At 43.2% G+C, this 21,478-nt stretch overlaps 1 protein-coding gene across 1 annotated transcript in view; it reads left to right on the top strand.

Annotated features, from left to right (window-relative positions):
- The window catches only part of mrc2 (mannose receptor, C-type 2), a 256,319-nt gene that overhangs the window by 58,022 nt on the left and 176,819 nt on the right, over window positions 1–21,478 (top strand). The window lies entirely within an intron of this gene.

The raw sequence follows: 21,478 nt of genomic DNA, 5'->3' as shown, positions 1-21,478 counted from the left end.
TCTCCTCTTCGGTTTTCTAATGTGGGCAAATGTAGGTCTGTTGCTTGGCCCAGCTTATCGATGCGGTTACAAAGAAACTCCTAATGAAATATAACAGCTATGTTTCATCAGGAGCTTCAGGAGATTCGGTATATCACCAAAGTCACTCGCAAACTTTTACAGATGTACCATGGAAAGCATTTCAACTGGATGCATCACCGTCTGGTATGAGGGGATGCAGTGGGGTGGGGAGGTGGGGGCTACTGCACAGGATCAAAAGAAGGCACAGAAAGTTGTAAGATCAGTCAGCTCCATCTTGGACACTAGCCTCCATAGTATCCAGGATATCTTCAAGGAGCGATGCCTCAAAAAAGGTGTGATCCCAACATTAAGGTCTCCCATCACCCAGGACATGCCCCCTTCTCATTGCTACCTTCAGAAAGTACAGGAGCCTGAAGGCACACACTTAACGATTCAGGAACAGCTTCTTCCCCTCTGCCATCTGACTTCTGAATGGACATTGAACCCATGAACACTTCTTCACTACTTTTTATTTTTTTTTCTTTTTGTACTACTTAATTTAATTTATTTATATATACTTACTATAATTTACAGTTTTTATTATAGTGTATTGCAGTGTACTGCTGCTGCATAACAACAAATTCCAAGATATATGCCATTGGTATTAAACCTGATTCTGGTTCTGGTCTTGTGTACAGTACTTCAACTGTTGATAGGATAGGCTGCAGTGCCGAGGCAGTGTAGTGTTCGAGGTTGACCAGTTGCTGAGGACAAGATTAATTGTGCGTATCAAATATTGGAATTGATTCTGTTGCAACAAGACCTAGAATATGGCAGTCAATGGACAGGCTATCACATTTCTGCAGACTTCATCGGATGAGAGATTATTTCTGACAGTTTGACCGTAGAACTGGTGTGGTCGGTCACATTCAAGTACTGGGATAGACAGAGGAGCCCAGTCTTTCTGTGAGCCTGTTACATCTCTATGGGCAGTGTGTTATACTGCTGTATACAGGTTATGAATCAACAGAGTTTGAGATTAGGCTTCCTGCTAAAGATTGGCCTCCCTCTAGAAAAGAAATACCGATTCATCCACTTCTTAGAGATGAGCCTGCAATGATCCAAACATTAAACTTTACTGGAGACCTAGATATTGTACAGAGAAGAACTGGTGGGCACAAGGTCTTCAGATGCTGACAGCTGCACTGGACTTTCTCAACACTTCATTAACTGTGTTTAATTTAGAGGAATGTTGGTCTGATGTATCCTTGTTCAGGATGGTGGAATCACTCTCCTCATTTGAAGCAGCATAATGTGATCTTCATGTGTGGTTCTCCCGAACCCCCCTTTATAAAGGCGGCACAGCAGTGGAAACTGTGAGCAATTTCAAACTCCTGGCAGTGCACATCACACACAACCTGGCATGGTCCCGGAACGCACCCCGCAGAATCAGGAAAGCTCACCAATGCCTCTCCTTTCTGAGAAAGCTTAAGAGAGCTGGATTATGGACATTTATATCCATGTCCTTCTACAGATATGCAGTAGAGAACATCCTAACAAGCTACATCACAGCATGGTACGGAAACTGTACTGTGGTGGACAGGAGGGCTCTACAACGGGTAGTCAGAACTGCCCAAAGTATCACTGGCACCAGCCTGCCCGCCATCAGGGGCATATATACAGAAAGGTGCCAGAAAAGGGCCAGTAACATCATGAAGGATCCCACCCACCCTGCTCATGGACTGTTTGCCCCAGTCCCATCAGGGGGAAGTCTATGTAGCATCCACAACCAGGACCACCAGATTCAAAAACAGTTCCTTTTCCCAAGCGGTAAGGCTGATTAACACCTCCACCCACTAACTCCACCACTACTTTATTATTTCCCGTCAGTCATCTTATGTACAGCCTGGAATCACTTTATGGACATAAAATCAATCTATACATATAAGCTATCTTCTGTATTAATATTTATTGTGCTTTTTAATTATAATTGTGTTCTTTATCTTTTGTGTTTTTTTCGTGCTGCGTCAGACTTGGAGTAACAATTATTTTGTTCTCCCTGCACTTGTGTACAGGAAATGACATGAAGCAATCTTGAATCTTGAATTTGCCTATGGATCTCTGGCATCTGTTTAACATTTTGATGCTTGGAGTGATTGCTAAACTCTCTAATCTGTAAAAAAAATCAAAATCAAAAAGCAAGTCCGTACATATTGCGGATTTGTCCATTGGCATATTTGTGGAGAGGTTTGCTGGCGGCTGGAAGGGCATTTGATTAGTTGCCAGTGTTTAATACCCACACTTGTTCCTGCGGGGAGTTGCTGATTTCCCAATAGGAATGGGAAAAGCCGTAAACTGACCCATAGGATGGAGGTGTTTTTCATGGAGGACCTGCATCAGAATTTTGTTTTTGCTCTGTCTGCAGTATGACTAGCGTGGCTGCTCCCACACTTCTAAGTTGGAATGTTGTGGGATATCGATACCCATCCAAGTACCTACCTCATGCTGACCAAAGAATGAACTATGTACACCAACCTTGGGAAAAAAAAACTCTCAAAAATAATTTTAAAGCTGAAGCACTTTGTTTGAGTAACTGGGACAAGTTTATGTAACCTTTCTGAGTTCTGGAATCATGGAATGGTTATGTAGTCCCCTCTCCAGGGTTGTATGCAAACTTGGCTCATTTAGCCAGCTCTGTTAACAGCCACATGACTCAACCACCTTTCATAAGCAATATACCTCTAGGGTCAGTATTATTTGGGTAACGTTGTGATGTTCCGATTAAAGAAACATCACAACGATATTCCTAAGTTGAACAGCAGGTCATCTTATCTCTAACCAAAACCAAAACATTCTACCAGCAGGACACACTGCTTTTGCAGGAACTGCTAAAATGAACTATCTACAGCATTGCAGTAGCAATCTTAGCCAGGGTATTACACTCTCCCCACTCTAAAAATAGTCATGTCCTCATGACTTTGGAACTTATTAAACCATTACTAATAACACAGTATTCAAATGAATTTCGTGATTTCAGGACCCCCAATCCATTTTTAAATGGAAGTAGTATATCTCCCCATGGGAATGGACATAACACACTGTTTCCCAGGTGCATCCTCTGCCAGCCCTGACTCTCTGAGATCTCCTTATCTCATCTTCAGCTTCAACCACTCCTTGTGACCCCTCCTGTCTACTAGAGGGTGCCTCCCCTTGTCTATCACTTGTGTCGTCCGACGGCTCAGATCCCCCTGCTCCATGACTGAACATAACTTCCTTCAGTTTAAGCAGGTGCTGCTGAACATCTTCAACCTGGGCTGGTGCTAACTGGTGAGGCCTCTCTCGGAAAGGGACGTGTTCGGTCCCTCTAATAGTGTGGCAAGTACTTTTGGAGCAACCAATATCAGACTCGTCAGTAGAAAAAGCAGCTTTGCGTTCCAACATCTTCTTTCCTGTTTCCCCAGGAAATCTAGACACTACCATCACAGGAAGAAGAGGGGCGATTGGCACCACACGTGTGAGGGTAACCTCTATTCCTGAGGTGTTCCTGACAATCACTCTCATCCTGTTTGCATAGACAGCTGAAGCTTTCTGCTGTTTAGGTCTCATCAGCAGTACTGTTTCAGGTAAATGTGACTCTTCTTCCTGATCATCAGGAGCATCCACCTGGATGGCCAAGATGTTGGGCATTCCAGCAAAATTTGGGGTTCCTGTCACTCTAGCTACTCCTCCAGGACACAACATGACAGGTTTAGACTGGTGTACCATATAGTTCCTCGTTTCTGCTCATCATCCTGCTTAGGAGCAACTTGCACCTTCTCAAAAGCAGCTCTGAACACAGGGTGAACAGACAAGGTTTCAAATAGCTCTCTCCCCATTCCTCTCCTTGCATGCTTCCACGAGCCTTCTCACAACGGAAGTATTTGTTCCCACAAGAACGGAAGCTCCATCCTTTTTGACCAGTTCTGAGCAGACCAACATGGGCGTGTCAGTAGTCTCAGCTACTACAACACCTGTGCTTGTTTCAAGGACAAATAACCATGGTCTGGGTACTCATCAGTACGAAGTCCCTGAATCTCAATGGCACTGAGTGGTGCCAATGGTAAATGTTCAAATGCCGGTTGTAAGAGGATCGATAAAGCAAAGTAACTTGAGAACCTGTGTCAAGTATGGCTCTAGTATAAACACCTTTAATCCATATGGATACATCAGAGCTTGGTCCCACTAAACCTTCAGGAATAGGGTTTTGCACTTTACTGTTTCCCTTGATACACCGATTGAAACGTATCCTCTCCGAAACACCAGCCCATTCTTTTACTGGGTCCCTCCGTAGTTTTGTCCCTTTTCTTCCCTGTTTAATCACCCGCTGATGTACTCTCCGAACATTTTCCTGTCCCTCACAGCCTCACTTGAAATGTCCGTCTTCTCCACAGTTGTAACAGAAAATACCCATCACCTCTCTCGTCAAGGGACCCTTCTCAGCAGCATTCCTCTTTGTCCTAAGTCCTACAGGTGGGTCAGATTTCACATTCAGCTGAGACATGAGCAGACATCCATTGAATGAGCTCAGCATGAAGGATTTCCACCTCACTCCTCGAAAGCTGTATCTCTGTGGCATCAGATGTCTCTCTAGCAGCAACGGCTACAGCTGGAGACACTACCTGACTTTTGGAAATGTTCCACTTCTCAATCATGTTTCCCTCCTCTCTAACTTCTCTGAGTAACTCAGTAAAAGATGGAGCAGGGTGTATCTTGTGGGTCATTCAAATATGTAGTGCAATCACATCGTGTGACAGCACGCCCTTCACAACTTGTTCCACCCTCAGGCAATTTCCCTCAGACGGTTGGATGCCCCTTTTGTGACACAAGTGATGCAGTGGTTTCTCCAGCCTGAAAAGGTAGGCAGACAGCTTCTCTCCTTCCTCCTGGAATGTGTGACTAATTCTCCATCATCAGATCGGCTGCGGTTTTGGCAGTGCCAAAGGCATCTTCCAGAGCTTGACAGTAATTAGCTGACGTGACTAATGGGTTCTCTGCCTTGAGGAACCAAACTACGTCAGCCGTCAGACCCTTTAAGCTCTCTCCCAGTCTCTGTTTTTAATCATATTATCGGAGCACGGCCATTCATCCAGTACCTGAGATGTCTGGTCAGCCCAAGCCCCATATTCCTCTTCCCCATCGGGTGTTGGCTTGACCTCAGAGAGCACTCCCACCCTACGATAACTTTGGCTCTCCGCAGGTACACTTCTGCATTTATCAACCAGTGATGTAATGGTCAAAACCGGCTCAGGATTTAAATCAACCACTGAAGGACCCATTAGACCTTTCACATCAGACAACTCTTTTCCCTCACTTTGCAGAGACGAGAACAACTTGTCTTTAAAGTCTTCACCCTCAGCTACATGTCCCCTTCTCTAAAGATACAGACTGTCCATGCCCCTGCCTCTCCAGGGTCTCCCAACCTATCAGGCAGCACGACTTCAGTCATGTCACTGCTGGTCCGGACTAACTTTACATCCTTACGAGCTGACTGGTCAAAACACCAATCAGCGTAACTTTCCCCAAAGCTTTTACAGAACTCAGCCCTCTGAGTAACCGTTCATCGGGAATTCAGACATCTACCCTGCTCAAAACACAAGCATTATTTGTGGATAATCTCTTTGAATTGCACCAATCCTTTATTTCTGTGAGGTCCATAATAAAGTACCTTGGTCACTTTCCCTGACACTAGTTTAAACACAGGCTTAGACACACAAACCGCTTTATCAATTCTGAAACAGGAGTCACACAGCAGTCAGCAAATCACCAGACGATAGTCCCTACAGTGTAGCCTCCTCACCGGGCCTGTTTGCAAATTTGGCTCATTAGCTAACTCTGCTAAGAGCCACTTGATTCAGGGGTGAGAAGACCACCTTTAACACACAATAGGTGTCTTGGGTCAGTGTGATTTGGGGTTCAACCAAACAGGAATGTCGTGAGGTTCCGATTAAAGAAACTTCAATTTGAGTGAATGCTGTATAAATACTGCCCACACACAGTTGTCGATTGGCAAGAAATAACATTGCACAATGCATAAAGTTATAAAGAAAGTATATTTACAAATTTCAGCTTCACCAAACAGTTAATAGGAAAGAGAAAAGAAAAAATAAATAAAAGGGCCCATTTTGGTTGACCCAGTCCAAATGTGCACATGAAGTTGGAGCTCAGTTTTTAACTCATGCACTGGACCCAAAGTTTGCGTGAAAGCACACACCACATTCCAAACTTACCTTGAAATCTATCTCAAGCAAACTGGCTCTCTCTTTCAGGAGTATTGTCCTTACTACTTGGAGCTATTCATCTGCACAAAGCACTTCGTGCAATGGGGCCTTGTCTCCCATTGCCATTCTGTGTCATCTTCCCTTCTGTCCCCCTTTGCAACTCCTACCAAAAGCCCCTGAACCCAGACTACTGTCTGTCACAAATCTCTCTCCATTCCACCCTCTCTAGAACTTTCTCCGATTCCACCATCCTGATTGGCTGACCTAACATTCCTAAGTTGAATTGCTGGGATTCTTATCTTCAGTTGAAACCAAAACATTCTACCAGCAGGACACATTGGTTCTGCAGAAACTGCTAAAATGAATTAACTACAGCCAAGCAGTAAAAATCTTAACCAGGACATTACAGTCACAAACAGAAATAGACCATTGTGTCAATCCTAGCTTTTCACCAGTGCATCTCATTGTTTCCACACATCTCCGCCCAATCCCAGTCCCTTCTTGAAATTTTTCCTCCGCTATATACTTATCCAGTTCCCTCTTGAAGACCACAGTAGAACCTGCTTCCGCCATATCTGGAAGCAATGCATTCCAGATTTCAACCAAGTGCTGTGTGGAAAAAAAAATTCTCTTACTCTTACACTTAATTCTTCTTATTTTCTAGCACCCGGACAATCAGTACCGGTGCCCCCCAGCGATGTGTGCTCTCCCCATTGCTCTTCTCCCTTTACACTAATGACTGCACCTCACAGGATCCATCTGTTAAACTCCTGAAGTTTGCAGATGACACAACTGTCATTGGCCTTATCCGAGATGGTGATGAGTCTGCATACAGACGGGTGGTGGAACGGCTGGCCCTCTGGTGTGGTCAGAACAATCTGGAGCTAAATACGCTCAAGACTGTGGAGATGATAGTGGACTTCAGGAGGAGCCCCCCAATACTCCCCCCACTCACTATACTCAACAGTATTGTGTTTGCTGTGGAGACCTTCAGGTTTCTGGGTGTCACAATCTCCCAGGACCTGAAGAGGACACCCAATGCAGACACTCTTATCAAAAAGGCTCAGCAGAGGTTGTATTTCCTACGTCAAATCAGGAGGTACAACCTACCTCAGGAGCTGCTAATTCAATTCTATTCAGGAATAATCCAGTCTGTTCTCTGTTCGTCCATCACTGTCTGGTTTGGATCAGCTACCAAACAAGACAAGAATAGACTCCAAAGAACCGTCAGGGCTGCGGAAAGGATTATTGGTGTGAAGCTGCCCTCGATCCAGGACTTATATGCATCTAGAGTCAGGAAGCGAGCAAGCAGCATCATTGTAGACCCATCACACCTTGGACATCACCTGTTCCAACTCCTTCCTTCTGGTAGACGCTTTAGATCACTGTATGCCAGGACAAATAGGTACAAGAACAGTTTCTTTCCATATGCCATCAGTCTTATGAACACTTGAATTTTAGTCTATTATAAACCGAGGCCACCTGTGCATACACAGGTATACCTCACTGTATATAGTTCACGATTATTTGCACTGTTGTTTTGTTTGCTTTTTGATTCTGTACTGCGAGAGCTCAGGGAAACCGGCATCAAATTCCCTGTATGTGTCCACATACTTGGCGATAATACAGGATTCTGATTCTTCTGATTCTGATTCTGATTCTGTGACCTCCTCGAACTTAACCTCTTCACCAACAGCAACTGCCATCCCACTATCTACTCCATCCTGACCCGAGATCTCTTCAGAAAACAGCAGCAGCTGCTGCGTACCAAGGTGCCCACAGCATATCCTAAACCCACATTCTCTATGACCAAAAGGCCAAGAGCATCACTGCCTACAGCTTCCCCTCCAAGTCACACACCTTCCTGATTGCACATGTATTGCTGAATGTAAATCCTGCAACTCATTACCGAACAGCATTATGGGATTCTCTTCACCAGAAGGACAATGGTGAAGGTGAACGCCATCTTCTCTGGGGAAACTGGGACAATAAATCCTGTGGTGTTATCAGTGACATCCTTATCTCAGGGTGGGGAATGTAATGGGCTTCACCAAATATTGAGGAGGAGGAGACCTCCGTTGGTCAGGGTTGACCTTGGGTGTTACATCCTAACCGAGTACGTGATACACAAGCCAGGACAGTACAATATGGAGAGCAAGCTGTTGTCCATAAACAGGCTCCCCCTCTCCATGCAGCTGATGACCCCCAAAGGAATGGCAGAGACCAATACAGTTTGGAAGCACCAGTATTGCAGCAGTTTCCAGTCAGCGTTGAACTCAATGTAGGACTGCCTGACGGACTCCAGCTCTGGATTTTTCCTTTGGGGTTTACTTCTGAAGACTTGCCCATAAGTGGATATAGCCGCAAGGCAGTGGAGGTTTGAGATCCAAGTTTTCCTTCTCCTCGATGAGCTGCCAACCACAGCTGATAGGCCCATCTGCCCGAACCTGTGCCCCTCCTGTCAGTAGAAACAGTTCACTGTGTTTAGTATCTGAGCCACATGAGCCAGGAGCTGGACTTGGTTGTCAGAGGCTATTTGAGATGCACGTTATTGCGAGTATTTAGTAGGTAGTGGGAGCTTGGCCCTATTACCATCCCCAGCTATAACAACCTAAAAGAACCAGGTATTAGGAAACTTGGTATTCTCCAGCTAACACCTCATACCCTGATCAAAGGCTATCTTTTGTTCCAATTGTTCATGCTTCTTATCTGGGCTACCGAACTCCATTGGAGCAAGGCCCTGTCTATGGACAGTTCTGTAAAGTAGTAAGCAGCATGTTCATGGTGCATGCAGTGGTGCTGGTGTGCCGAGTGGCCATTTCTATATTGCAGAGGATTGCTGAAGAACTATATTGTCTGTAGGACAGTCACTACCTCAGCTGTTCCCAGCTACCATCATGGTGGGTATCATGTGAAGGTGATCAGGTCTGACCACTTGAGTAGGGTGGCTTTATCTGGCCATCTCACCCTGGAGAGCAGAAGCCTAAGCATGAAGAGCATTGCACCCACTGGTGGTGTTCATCTAGTCTTTCTATGGGTCATCAAATAAGTTTCACTCACTTATTCATACCTCTTTTCCAGTGCTCCATTTCCTTCCAAAATGACTACCGAGCATGACCCAAGATGGTGGCTCAAATGCCAGGGCATTGTAAGTCAGCAGGTTATTGGACTTCCTGCTGCAGCCTGCAGTCCATAACCTGCCTTTGATTAAGTACTGGGGAAAAACTGTTCAGGAAAGGATAAATATTGCAGCTGCTCAAATAAAAATGAGAGATTTCTGGAAATATCTGTGGAGAGAGAAACAAAGAGTTAATATTTCAGTTTGAAGATCCTTCTGCAGAACTGGGAAAGAAATATAAAACAACTGTAATTTTAATTTGCAGAGAAGGTGGAGGATAGATAGGACAAGGGGAATAACTGTGATAGAGAGAGGCCAGGGTTACCGTGGAAATGGGTTGCAGGAATCATCTGGTCAATGGGTTAATGGGGACAATTAGGAGGCGATAACATTGACAAAAGAGTGCAAGGTTCTGCAGCAGGTTTGGGATGTTCCCAGCTGGTCTGGCTGCACTAATGGAGTGAGGAAAGACTGAAGCACCATCACTACTGGGACTTACAGGAGAAATGGCCATTTCTGACACAGACAGAGAAAGCAAGTTACCTAATATCGAGTCCAGAAGGCTGCAATGTGGGCAGAAGGAAGAAGATAAGGTGTTGTTCCTCAAAGTTACATTGGGTCTAATTATAACACTGCAGAAGGACCCATACAATAAGCTTGGAGGGAGATCAAGAATTAAAGGGATAGGCATAAGGAAGCTTGAGATCATTCCTGCAGACCGAACACCATTGCTGTGCAACACAATCACCCAATCTGTGTTTGGTTTGTCCAGTGTAGAGAGACCAGATATAGCTCGAACATTATCCTACCAGATCGTTAGTGAGAATTGAGAATAAACTGACAGCAGCACAAGAATGTTGTATATCTGAGATTGGAGCAAGGGATTTAGAATGGGTTCCTCTGAAGCAGTGTTTGTGAAATTGGTGCTTTCAATTCTAGCAGACATTCTACTGAATTACAAATCCCAGAGGAGATGATAACCTCAGTTTTGATAAGGCTATGTCATAAATCATAAATGTTTCTCATTGTTGCTTCATTTTTAAAAATTAATGAACATTAAATTCCTAGCCTCCTTCAGAAGGCCAGCATTCATCATTGAGGACCCCCATCATCCAGGACATGCCCCCTTCTTGTTACTACCATCAAGGAGGAAATGCAGGAGCCTGAAGACACAAACGTAACATTTCAGGAATAGTTTTTTCCCCTCTGCCATCAGATTTCTGAATGGACATTGAACCCATGAATGCTAACTCAGTTTTTTCTTTTTGCACAACTTATTTAATCTATTTTTATATACCTACTGTAATATATAGTTTTTATTATTGTGTATCGCTGCTGCAAACAACAAATTTCACGACATATTCTAGTGATATTAAACCTGATTCTAATTCCTTTTATGGAACACTTTCTTATTCATTGAACTTAATCATTAAAGAATCCCATGTCAAAGTGAGCTCCCTTTGGTGGGCAGTAGCATAACTGAGGGTTTGTTTCAGTGGCAAATGAGATGAACCAGGGTCAAAGTCAGTCAATGCAAAGGCAGAGAGATGGAAGTAGGTGATTTTCTTTACGCACAGATCTAGCCTCTGGAACTTGGTCTTGGCACCAAGGTTGTAAGTTACAAACAGAACATTTATCTTCTACAAACAGAGGTCTAGGAAATGGCATTTGTGGCAAGAGTGAACATGTTCTCCGCCTTATTAGTTTAGGTGGAACAAATTTCAGAGTTGCACACTGGCCCAACTGGTTCACAACTTGGTGACCCAGGTACATTCCTGACCTTTGGCACTGTCTGTAGGGAGTTTGCACGTTATCCCTGTGACCACGTGGGGTTCCTCTAGATTAGGAGTTCCCAACCTTTTTTATGCCATGGACCCCTACCATTAACTGAGAGGTCCATGGACCTCAGGTTGGGAACCCCTGGTCTAGGTGCTCCAGTTTCCTTCCACATCCCAGGGGCTTAGCTGCTGTAAATTATCCATTATGTATAGGTACGTGGAAGAATTTAGGAACTTTTGATAAGAATGTAGGGAGAACAAAAATGAGAAGTTGTAGGATCTGATGCTTAATAGTTGGCCAAAGGCCAGTTTCCATGTTCTGTTCATATGATATTAATTGGTGGACAAGCACTCAGGCAACTCAAACATAGAAAGACAAGGTTTAAGTCATGGCAGTGTCATCAGCAAGGTCCATGTGGAAATTTGATACTCTCTTCAAAAAGGCATTAATTAAATGAGCAGAAAGATCAGATCAAGGATAAGTCCTTGGGGGGTTGCCAGAGGAAATAGGGAAAAAGCTTTTGCAGATGATTCCCTCATTACAACGAGTTAAATAAAAAATGGGGCTAAGCCACTATGGGGTGAACCTGTTGGCAATGGTCAAGGGATGTTGGTCAGTATGGAGGGTAAAGTGGTCAAGCTGACTGAGAAAAATGAAGAGAGATGGATCACCTTGATCATAGTCTCATGGGTAACTTTGACAAGAATTGTTTCCATGACAAGTCCAGAAACCCATTTCAAACAAGTAGTTGTTGGAAAATGTGATACAAGCCCAGAAGGCTCAAGGGACATTGAAGATGGAGTAGTGGTTTACAGGGATTAAGAAGAAAAAGGTTTTATTTTAAGTGGAAGGTGATTACTGCAGACATGAAGGAAAGGTGCCAGTGTCTGAGAAGAGGACTGCTACAACATCTGCTGATGTCAGAGTCAGTAAGGGTAGTCACGTGGTGAGTGTTATAATGGGAACAAATACAAAAAGGGGCAGACCAGGGGTTACATGGACAAGTTAATTAGCACATTCCTGTGCGACCTGTGGTTCCTGTAACACGTACAGCACCTCTCAATGGGCTGGCTGCATTAAGAAGTACAATGTTTTTTTCTATACGGTACAGAAAAGGAAATTATGTAGAAGTGAAGGGCCTGTTTCCATGCAACATGTCTCCATGACTTCAGGATTCAAAGATTGCTGAGTATTTACAAAGATGATGGTGCTCTAAATAATGAGATTTGGAACATGTAATTATAGAGGTGGTTCACCCTGACTGCCTGTGGTTTCCTGCCCAGATAATGGCCCCTTTATAGAATCTATCCTAATTACCTCTTGAAGAGACACACCAGCTGCTAAGTTGAGGGTTGGGAAAAATATATATTGTTGCTCATTTGTACTTTTTCCCTTTCTTGACATCATTCAGCATGGAAACAGGCAACTTCAGCCCACACATCAAAGTTGCTGGTGAACGCAGCAGGCCAGGCAGCATCTCTAGGAAGAGGTGCAGTCGACGTTTCACGCCGAGACCCTTCGTCAGGACTAACTGAAGAAAGAGCTAGTAAGAGACCTTACTAGATTACAAAATCTCTTACTAGCTCTTTCTTCAGTTAGTCCTGACGAAGGGTCTCGGCCTGAAACGTCGACTGCACCTCTTCCTACAGATGCTGCCTGGCCTGCTGCGTTCACCAGCAACTTTGATGTGTGTTGCTTGAATTTCCAGCATCTGCAGAATTCCTCGTGTTTGCGAACTTCAGCCCACCAAGTCTTCACTGGACATCAAGCACCCAGTTCTATTTTATTCCTCCAGATTACCATCAACTCCCTGGATTGAATTACTCACCTACACATTCAGGGCAAATTGCAGTTGCTAATTAAAACTACGAAGATACACATATTCAGGATGTGCGCGGAAGCCTGAGCATTCCAAGGAAACCTTTACAGTCACTATGTGAAAATGAGAACTCCTCACAGTCAGCGCTGAAGGTCAAGATTGAATCTGGAACTTGAGCTGCAAAGCAGTAGCTCTGCTCACTGTCCTGCAGTGCTGCCTCTCTCAAGAGACCATTTAGTTATTTCTAAAATGCTATTTCACTGTCTATTATACAGGCCTTTCAGTCGAACTGATCTCTTGCTTTCTAAAATTCGTTTGGAAAACAATTCTCGTTCGCTCAACTTCTTCATTGTTAAATGTGTTCTATATTCTAGCCTCAGCATTACATCCTTTCTTTTATATTCTAGAGGATTAGAATATAAAAGCAAGGATGTAATGCTGAAGCTTTTGTAAGGCACTGTGATGGCCTCACTTGAAGTCTTGTGAGCAGTTTTGGACCCTTTCTTTAAGAAAGGCTGTGCAGATGTTGGAGAGGGTTCAGAGGAGGTTCACAAGAATGATTCTGGGAATGAAAGGCTTATCATATGAAGCATTTGATGGCTCTGGGCCTTTACTCGCTGGAATTTAGAAGATGGGGGATTAGACATTGAAATCTATCGAAAGTTAAAAAGCCTCAATAGAGTGGATGTGGAGAAGATGTTTCCTGTGGTGGGGGAGTCCACGACCAGAGGCCTCAGAATAGAGGGATGTCTATTTAGAACGGAGAGTAGTGAATCTGTGGAATTCAATGCCACAGGTGGCTGTGGAGGCCAGGTCATACGGTGTATTTAAGACAAAGGTTCAGAGGTTTTTGACTAGTCAGGGTGTGAAAGGTTACAGGGAAAAAGGAGGAGAATGGGCTTGAGAAGGAAATGGAGCAGCCATGATGAAATGGTAGAGAAGACTTGATGGACCAAATGGGCTAATTCTGCTCCTCTGTCTTATGGTCTTATGATCTTATATTCCTTTAGTTTTTGTCATTGATTTCTGGGTACTTTGTCAGTTTTATAGTGATTTGTTCTGCCCCATCCACTGTCAAAGGAAACTTAGCTTGTAAACGTTCTGTTGACCTCATTTCTGATCTCTTTTGTTAACAGAAGTTTTCGGTGATAAGATTTGATCGTACTCCCCTTCTCTGGAGAGCATTAATGAACTATTTGTTTTATTTTCTTACGACCTAATACCTCAATAGTTACTATTATTGATTCAATGGAATTTAATTTTCCCAGTTCCACTCTTGAACTCTTTCTTTGATTGCTTGTTCTGATCATTGAATTCCTAGCAATGATATTATTGCATTGTGTAGGTCTGATTCCACTTGACCTGTGAGTCAAGTGTGCAGCGTTGAAGATATTTATTGGGTTCTGATGCCTCAGCTGGGGGTGTTGGAAGGCTGTGCTGCAGGCTAAAACTCGACCAATTCTCATCTGCTGTGGCCCTTAAACTGAGCTTCTGCAAAGCAGAGCTGCTGATGTCACTGTGTTGTTAGATGCTCTGGTACAGTTACTGCTGAGTTGCTCACCCGTCCCAAGCAAGGACAGCTGAAATCATTATCTCCTCATTTAATCGTTTCACTGGAGAGCGTTTCAGAGCTGAAAGGGCCACCCTGCAGTTGGGTGTACGAGTCAGTCTAATATTGAATGGAGACTGATCAGCGCTTTAATATTTTCTTAACCAACACCACCTAATCCATAGTTGAATACCTTTAATACTGTTATTTTCAACCTTTCTTTCTTAAAAAATATCACTTCTACTGAGTAGTGAATCCTTTGTTATGTGAGGGCAAGGACTGACCCACTATTTGACCAATGTAAGCACCGGGCCAGATTGCAAAGGTCAGTGTGTTAGTGTCAGATTGAAAAGGCCAGTGTGTTGGTGTCAGATGGTCGGGCTGGTGTTTAGCTGGCTGCTTGGCGATGTTTACTCGTCTCTGCGCTGAACTGAGGCTGTGGCCTGCAGCTAACAGACTCCTGGACCGGCTGTAGTGAGGACTGGCTTTGTGGCTGTGGACTCACTTTCATCAACTTCAGTTCTGAATGTTATTTGCTTATTTTTATTGTTTGCACATTTTGTTTTTTCTCTGCACATTGGGTGTTTGACGGTCTTTTTTAAATGGTTTGTATTGGTTAATTTGCTTTGTGGCTGCCTGTAAGGAGGTAAATCTCAAGGTTGTATATAGTATACATACTTTGATAATAAATGTACTTTAAACTTAGATGTTCTGGGAAGGAAAACGATGTTCTGAACGGAATTGACACTGTGGATGTCCAGAGGTTGTTTCTTCAGGCCGGAGAGCTTAGAACTCAGCACAATAGTCTCTGGATAAAGAAGCTTGCATCAGTTATCCTTTAGTGTAGAATAAAAGCAAATAGAACCAAAGCAGAGTTGGTGTGTGTGTATGTGCGTGAGAGAAAAGATTTGCAGGTGTACAGGGATATAAGAGGAGGGGAATGGGACTAACAAGAGTGCTCCACTATGAGCCAACATGGACCATGTAGAATGAATGGCTGCTTCATGTGTCATTATTAAAATAAGATCATCCATTCAGGACTGATGTGAGGAGAACTTTCTTTATTCTGAGGACAATGAGCCTCTGGAATTCCCACCTCAGAGAGCTGTATCTGCGTGGTTAATGAGTTCACTCACAACGAGATTGATTGGAGTCTCAGACAACAACAGAGTTACAGATAGGGGATCAGGTGGAAAGCGGGTGAGGCACGACCTCACTGGGTGTGGAGCAGGCTCCAGAGGTTGAGTGTCCTGCTCCTGCCTATGTCAGTGTCGTAAAGACAATCCAGCCCCTTTGTCTGATCCATCATCTCCAGACTCATTTAACTCCACCTGTCCTTGACTCTGCCCTGAAATATCTTTACCTACTAAGTGCCATTTCATCCTTTTCTCTGACTCTACCTCACCATGTCAGCCAATTAGATAGACCCATAAGATGATGTTTGTGAGGAAAGCATCAGATTTTACTGCACCTTGCTCACTAAAATCAGATTTTAGTCCCTGAAAGCAAAATAAAAACACAGCAGATGTTGGAAATCTAAAATCAGCAAATGTGAGAATTACTCAGCAGGTTAGGCTGCATCTGACAAGATAGAGAAGTAATATTTCAGCTCCAAGACCCCACGTCAGAGCTTTGGTTGAAGGGCCTTTCGACTGAAACCTTTCTTGTTTCACTTCCAGCAGTTGTAGTCTGATCTGCTGATTACTTCCAGCATTTTCACAGTTCAAAGCCACCAATTCCATCATCCAAATCATTGACATATAACGTAAAAAGTTGAGTGAAGTTATCCCCTCTGGTTCAGGACCCTGATGGTTATGGGGTAATAACTGTTCCTGAACCTGGTAGTGTGAGTCCTGAGGCTCCTGTACCTTCTTCCTGGTGACAGCAGTGAGAAGAGAGCTTGGCCTGGATGGTGGGGTGTTGCACTGGGATCGCTAAACTCATACCCCTCTTACACAGCAGCAGAGGAGCATGTCCTGGGTGGTGGGGATCCCTGATGATGGAAGCTGTTTTCCTGTGACAGTGTTTCATGTAGATGTGCTCAATGGTGGGGAGGGCTTTACCTGTGATGGACTAGGACATATCCACTATGTTTTGTAGGATTTTCCATTCAAGGGCATTGGTGTTTGCATACCAGTCTGTGATGCAGCCAGTCAATATACTCTCCACCACACACCTATAGAAGTTTGTCAAAGTTTTAGATGCCATGCCGAATCTCCACAAACTTCTAAGTAGTATCTGTTTGTGCCTTCCCTGCAGCAATTATTGGAAGAATCTAACAGTAAGTAAAAGCATTAGTTTCCCAGTGCGAATAATTTCAGTTTTAAGCTTCTAGACCACAAAAACTCAAGTGAAGCACCACTGGCCAATTAAAGCAAATCAGAAACTCAGGCTTCACAAAATGCCAACTGCCTTTTTGAGGTTTTGTCCAATGGAATGTTTTGTAGTTTTAGAATTGCTTTTACCAGCCAATAGAATCCCATTTGACTTGGTCAAACAGACCTGATGTGGTGCAGCAACACACCCAAGAAAAGCTTTAGAAATTTTCTTCATAGCAGGCTATTTAAAACTTATGGCAAAACTTTGGAGTAGATGGGAATTGGCAGAGGATTAGAAAGAAGCAAATACTTCTTGGAGGCACCATGTTGGGGTGGGCATGAAGTGCTGAGCTAGTGGCTTAGAAGCCAGAGTTGAAATCATTTGCTTCTCCATTATTTGTTTACAAAAAATCTGCAGATTGGGAAAATTTGCACTTGCAACCAAATTGGGAGGCAGCAACTACAAATGTGTGAGACTGATTATGTATGTGGAAGTAAAAAAGGTGTTAAGTACAGTATAAACCTGGTGTTACATATATAGTGCCTATAAAAAGTATTGCATAAGACTATAAGATGTAGGAACAGAATTAGGCCATCTGACCCACAGGGTCTGCTCTGCCATGGCTGATCTCTTTTTTTTCACCCCCACCCCTTGGAAATGTTCATGTTTGTTTCACAACATTGAATCACAGTGGATTTAATTTAGTTTTTTTGACAGTGATCAACAGAAAAGACTCTCTCGTGTCAAAGTGTAAACAGATCTCTACAAAGTGATCTAAATTAATTGCAAATATAAAACACAAAAATAATTGATTACATAATTACTTTAATATGACACACCAAATCATAACTGGTGCAGCCAATTGGTTTTCTAAGTCACATAATTGGTTAAATGGAGATCTGATTTGGACACCTGTGTGCAGTCAAGGTGTTTCAATTGATTGTAAAAATACACCTATATCTGGAAGGTCCAACAGCTGGTGAGTCAGTCATCAATAAACTACACCATGAATACAAAAGAACACTCCAAGCGACTCTGTGAAAATGTTATTGAAAAGTACAAGTCAGGAGATGGATACAAGAAAATTTCCACGTCACTGACTATCCCTTGGAGTACAGTTAAGTCAATCATCAAGAAATGGAAAGAATATGGCACAGCTGTAAATCTGCCTAGAGCAGGCTGTCCTCAAAAACTGAGTGACTGTGCAAGAAGAGGACTACTGAGGGAGTCCACCAAAAGGCCTATGACAACTCTGGAGGAGTTACAAGCTTCAGTGGCTGAGATGGGAGAGACTGCACAAACAACAACTGTTGCCCGGGTGTTTCACCGGTCAAAACTTTATGGGAGAATGGCAAAGAGAAAGTCGCTGTTGAATAAAGCTCACATGAAATCTCAACTGGAGTTTGCCAGAAGACATGTGGGAGACTCTGAAATGAGCTGGAAGAAGGTTCTGTGGTCTGCTGAAACCTAAAATTGAACTTTCTGGCCATCAGACTAAGTGCTATGTTTGGCGTAAGCCAAACACTGCACATCATCAAAAACACACCATCCCTACCATGAAGCATGGTGGTGGCTGCATCATACTGTGGAGATGCTTCACTGCAGCAGGCCCTGCAAGGCTTGTGAAAGTAGAGGGTAAAATGAATGTAGCAAAATACAGGGAAATCCTGGAGGAAAACCTGATGTAGTCTGCAAGAGAACTACAACTTAGGAGATTTGTTTTCCGGCAAGACAATGACCCCCAAGCATAAAGCCAAAGCTACACAGGAATAGCTTAAAAACAACAAAGTTAATGTCCTGGAGTGGCCAAGTCAGAGTCCAGACCTCAATCCAACTGAGAGTTTCTGGCTGGTCTTGAAAAGGGCTGTTCACTCACAATCCCCATGCAATCTTACAGAGGTTGAGCAATTTTGTAAAGAAGAATGAGGAAAAATTGCAGAGTCCAGATGAGTAAAGCTGATAGAGACCTTTCCACACAAACTCAAGGCTACAATTGCTGGCAAAAGTGCATCTACTAAATACTGACTTGAAGGGGGTTGAATGCTTATGCAATCAATTATTTTGTGTTTTACATTTGTAATTAATTTAGATCATTTTGTGGCTATCTGTTTTCACTTTAACATGAAAGAGTCTTTTTCTGTTGATCATTGTCATAAAAGCCAAATTAAATCCACTGTGATTCAATGTTGTTAAACAATAAAACATGAAAATTTTCAAGGAGGGGGTAAATACATTTTATAGGCACTGCATGCATTGAATACCACTAAATAAGTCATAGAGTCGTAGAAAATTACAGCATAGAACCAGGCCCTTTGGCCCATCTAGGCAGTTCTGTACCCTTTAAACTATCTTGTTTAAATTTAGATCTAGAGATTTTAGTAGATTCTCAACCAATGTAATCACCACATTCTTGAGTCAACAAATTAAATGGGTCACTCACTTATTTCGGAGCAATTGTAGAGTACATGATATAGGAAGCCATGCTTTAATTGGATGGAGCTGCAATGGAGGTTGTAAAATGGCAATCAAAATTCATCCAATCAAGTATCAAAGATTGAGTTTGCTTATCAGCGGTCACAGGAACTGGGATGCCATGAAGTTTTGTCATGTAGGTTGACTAGTAGCAGTAGTGTGGGGTTGGAGATGGAAGGTCATGTTTGTAGTTTCTGCGAGCACATCCTATACAATTGGCAGCACCAGGAGACTGCAATCTCTTGCAATGCAAGGGAAGCATCAAGAAATTGCCTGCAAATTAGTGGGTGCATGGCAGAAACAAACACATGATGTGAGATTTGTCAACTGGATCAAAATCAAACATGCCTTGGAAAGGTGCGTAGTCTTCTCCTCTGGCTGAGCTGTTTGCTGCACTTGTCACAGAGTCATAGAAACTACAGCAGAGAAATAGGCCCTTCAGCCCATCTAGTCAATACTAAACCATAGCCCTTCATACCCCTGCCATCCATATACCTATCTAAACTTCTTTTAAACATTGAAATTGAGTTCACATGCACCACTTATGCTGGCAGCTCGTTTCACACTCTCACGACCCTCTGAGGTAAGAAGTTTCCCCTCATGTTCCTCTAAAACATTTTACCTTTCACCTTTAACCCATGACCTCTAGTTGTGGTTCCACCCAACCACAGTGGAAAAAGCCTGCTTGCATTTACCCTTCATAATTTCGATACCTCTATCAAATCTCCTCTCAATCTTCTATATTGCAAGGAATAAAATTCTAACCTGTTCAATCTTTCCTTATTACTCAGGCCCTCCAGTCCCAACAATATCCTTGTAAATTTTCTCTTTACTCTTTCAACCTTACTTACATCTTTCCAGTAGGTAGGTTACCAAAACTGCACTCTTGATTCATTAAAACTCGCAGGTCCAATTCATGAAGCAACCCTGGGGAATGACATCATGTGGAAGAAAAATATTGGTGAGAACTTGGGAGAAGTGCCATACTTAGTAAAAGTATCATGGGATCTCCTAAATCTACCAGAAAGAATAGACAGAATCTTAGTTCAGTAGTTCAAATCGATAACATTTCCAACAGTGCAACACTGGCTCTACTCCACTGGAGAATTAATTTAGGCTACGTGGTCCTAGAGTGAGAAGAATAAAATAACGCACCTGACCATATGATCATTGTTCCATTTTTTATGTGCTGTGCCTCAGTGAGGATCAACGTTCCCTCTAAGTTTTTTTACAGCTGCACAGACCTACCACTGTACTGGGCAGGAAATTTTCACACGGCCTGCAAACTGTGTGCCACTTTATATTAACATTGTATAAAAGAAAATTCCAGCTGTGCTGCAACAAAGGCTCTGTGTGTGGGAGCATTTCAGTTCCTGCGTGGCCGTGCACTGGTGCGTTTTTGGAGAGAACAGTGGTGAGGATGCAACCAGAGAGGTTCTGAGCTACCTGCAAATATCTGCTGTGCCTATTCCCCTTTCTGTGTGTTAGAGTAATGACGTTAAACAGGCCAGTCTCCCTGTCGTGTCCATGCTGACCACTGTATGAGTCTCATTTACCAGTATTTGCTCTGTAGTCTGCTTGTCTAGATGCTGCTTAAGTACTATAAGGTTATCTATCTCCACCACTTCCTCAAGCAGCACCTTCCAGATTCCAAGAACTGTGTAGGAAATATTCCTGGACTGACCTGCCCCTCACCTTAAACTAACTCTCTCTTGCCTTAGGTACCCCCACCATGGGAAGATGTTTCTTACTCTCTATCCTATATAATCCCTCATAATTTCATATATCACATCATCCCTCAGACTCCTCTTCTCCAGGAAAAGCAAACTAACATAGTCCACCACTGCACTACGTCACTGGATCTCACACTCTGTGCACTGTCTCTCTCTGATACTTCTTTTCACTGCTGTCTTCAGGAAGGTGGTACAGGAGCCTCAGGACTCACACCATCAGGTTCAGGAACAGTTACTACCCCTCAAACATCAGGTTCTTGAACCAGAATCAGAATCAGGTTTAATATCACCGACATATGTTGTGGAATTTGTTAACTTAGTGGCAGCAGTACAATGCAATACACAATAATAGAGAAAAAAACAAATAAGTAAATCAATTACTATACCAGAAAGCGATGTAGCCTGACAGAATGCTCTCCATAGTATATCTGT

Source organism: Mobula birostris, chromosome X (assembly GCF_030028105.1).
Source record: "Mobula birostris isolate sMobBir1 chromosome X, sMobBir1.hap1, whole genome shotgun sequence".
Taxonomy (NCBI): domain Eukaryota; kingdom Metazoa; phylum Chordata; class Chondrichthyes; order Myliobatiformes; family Myliobatidae; genus Mobula; species Mobula birostris.
This window is presented reverse-complemented; position numbering and strand designations above follow the sequence as displayed.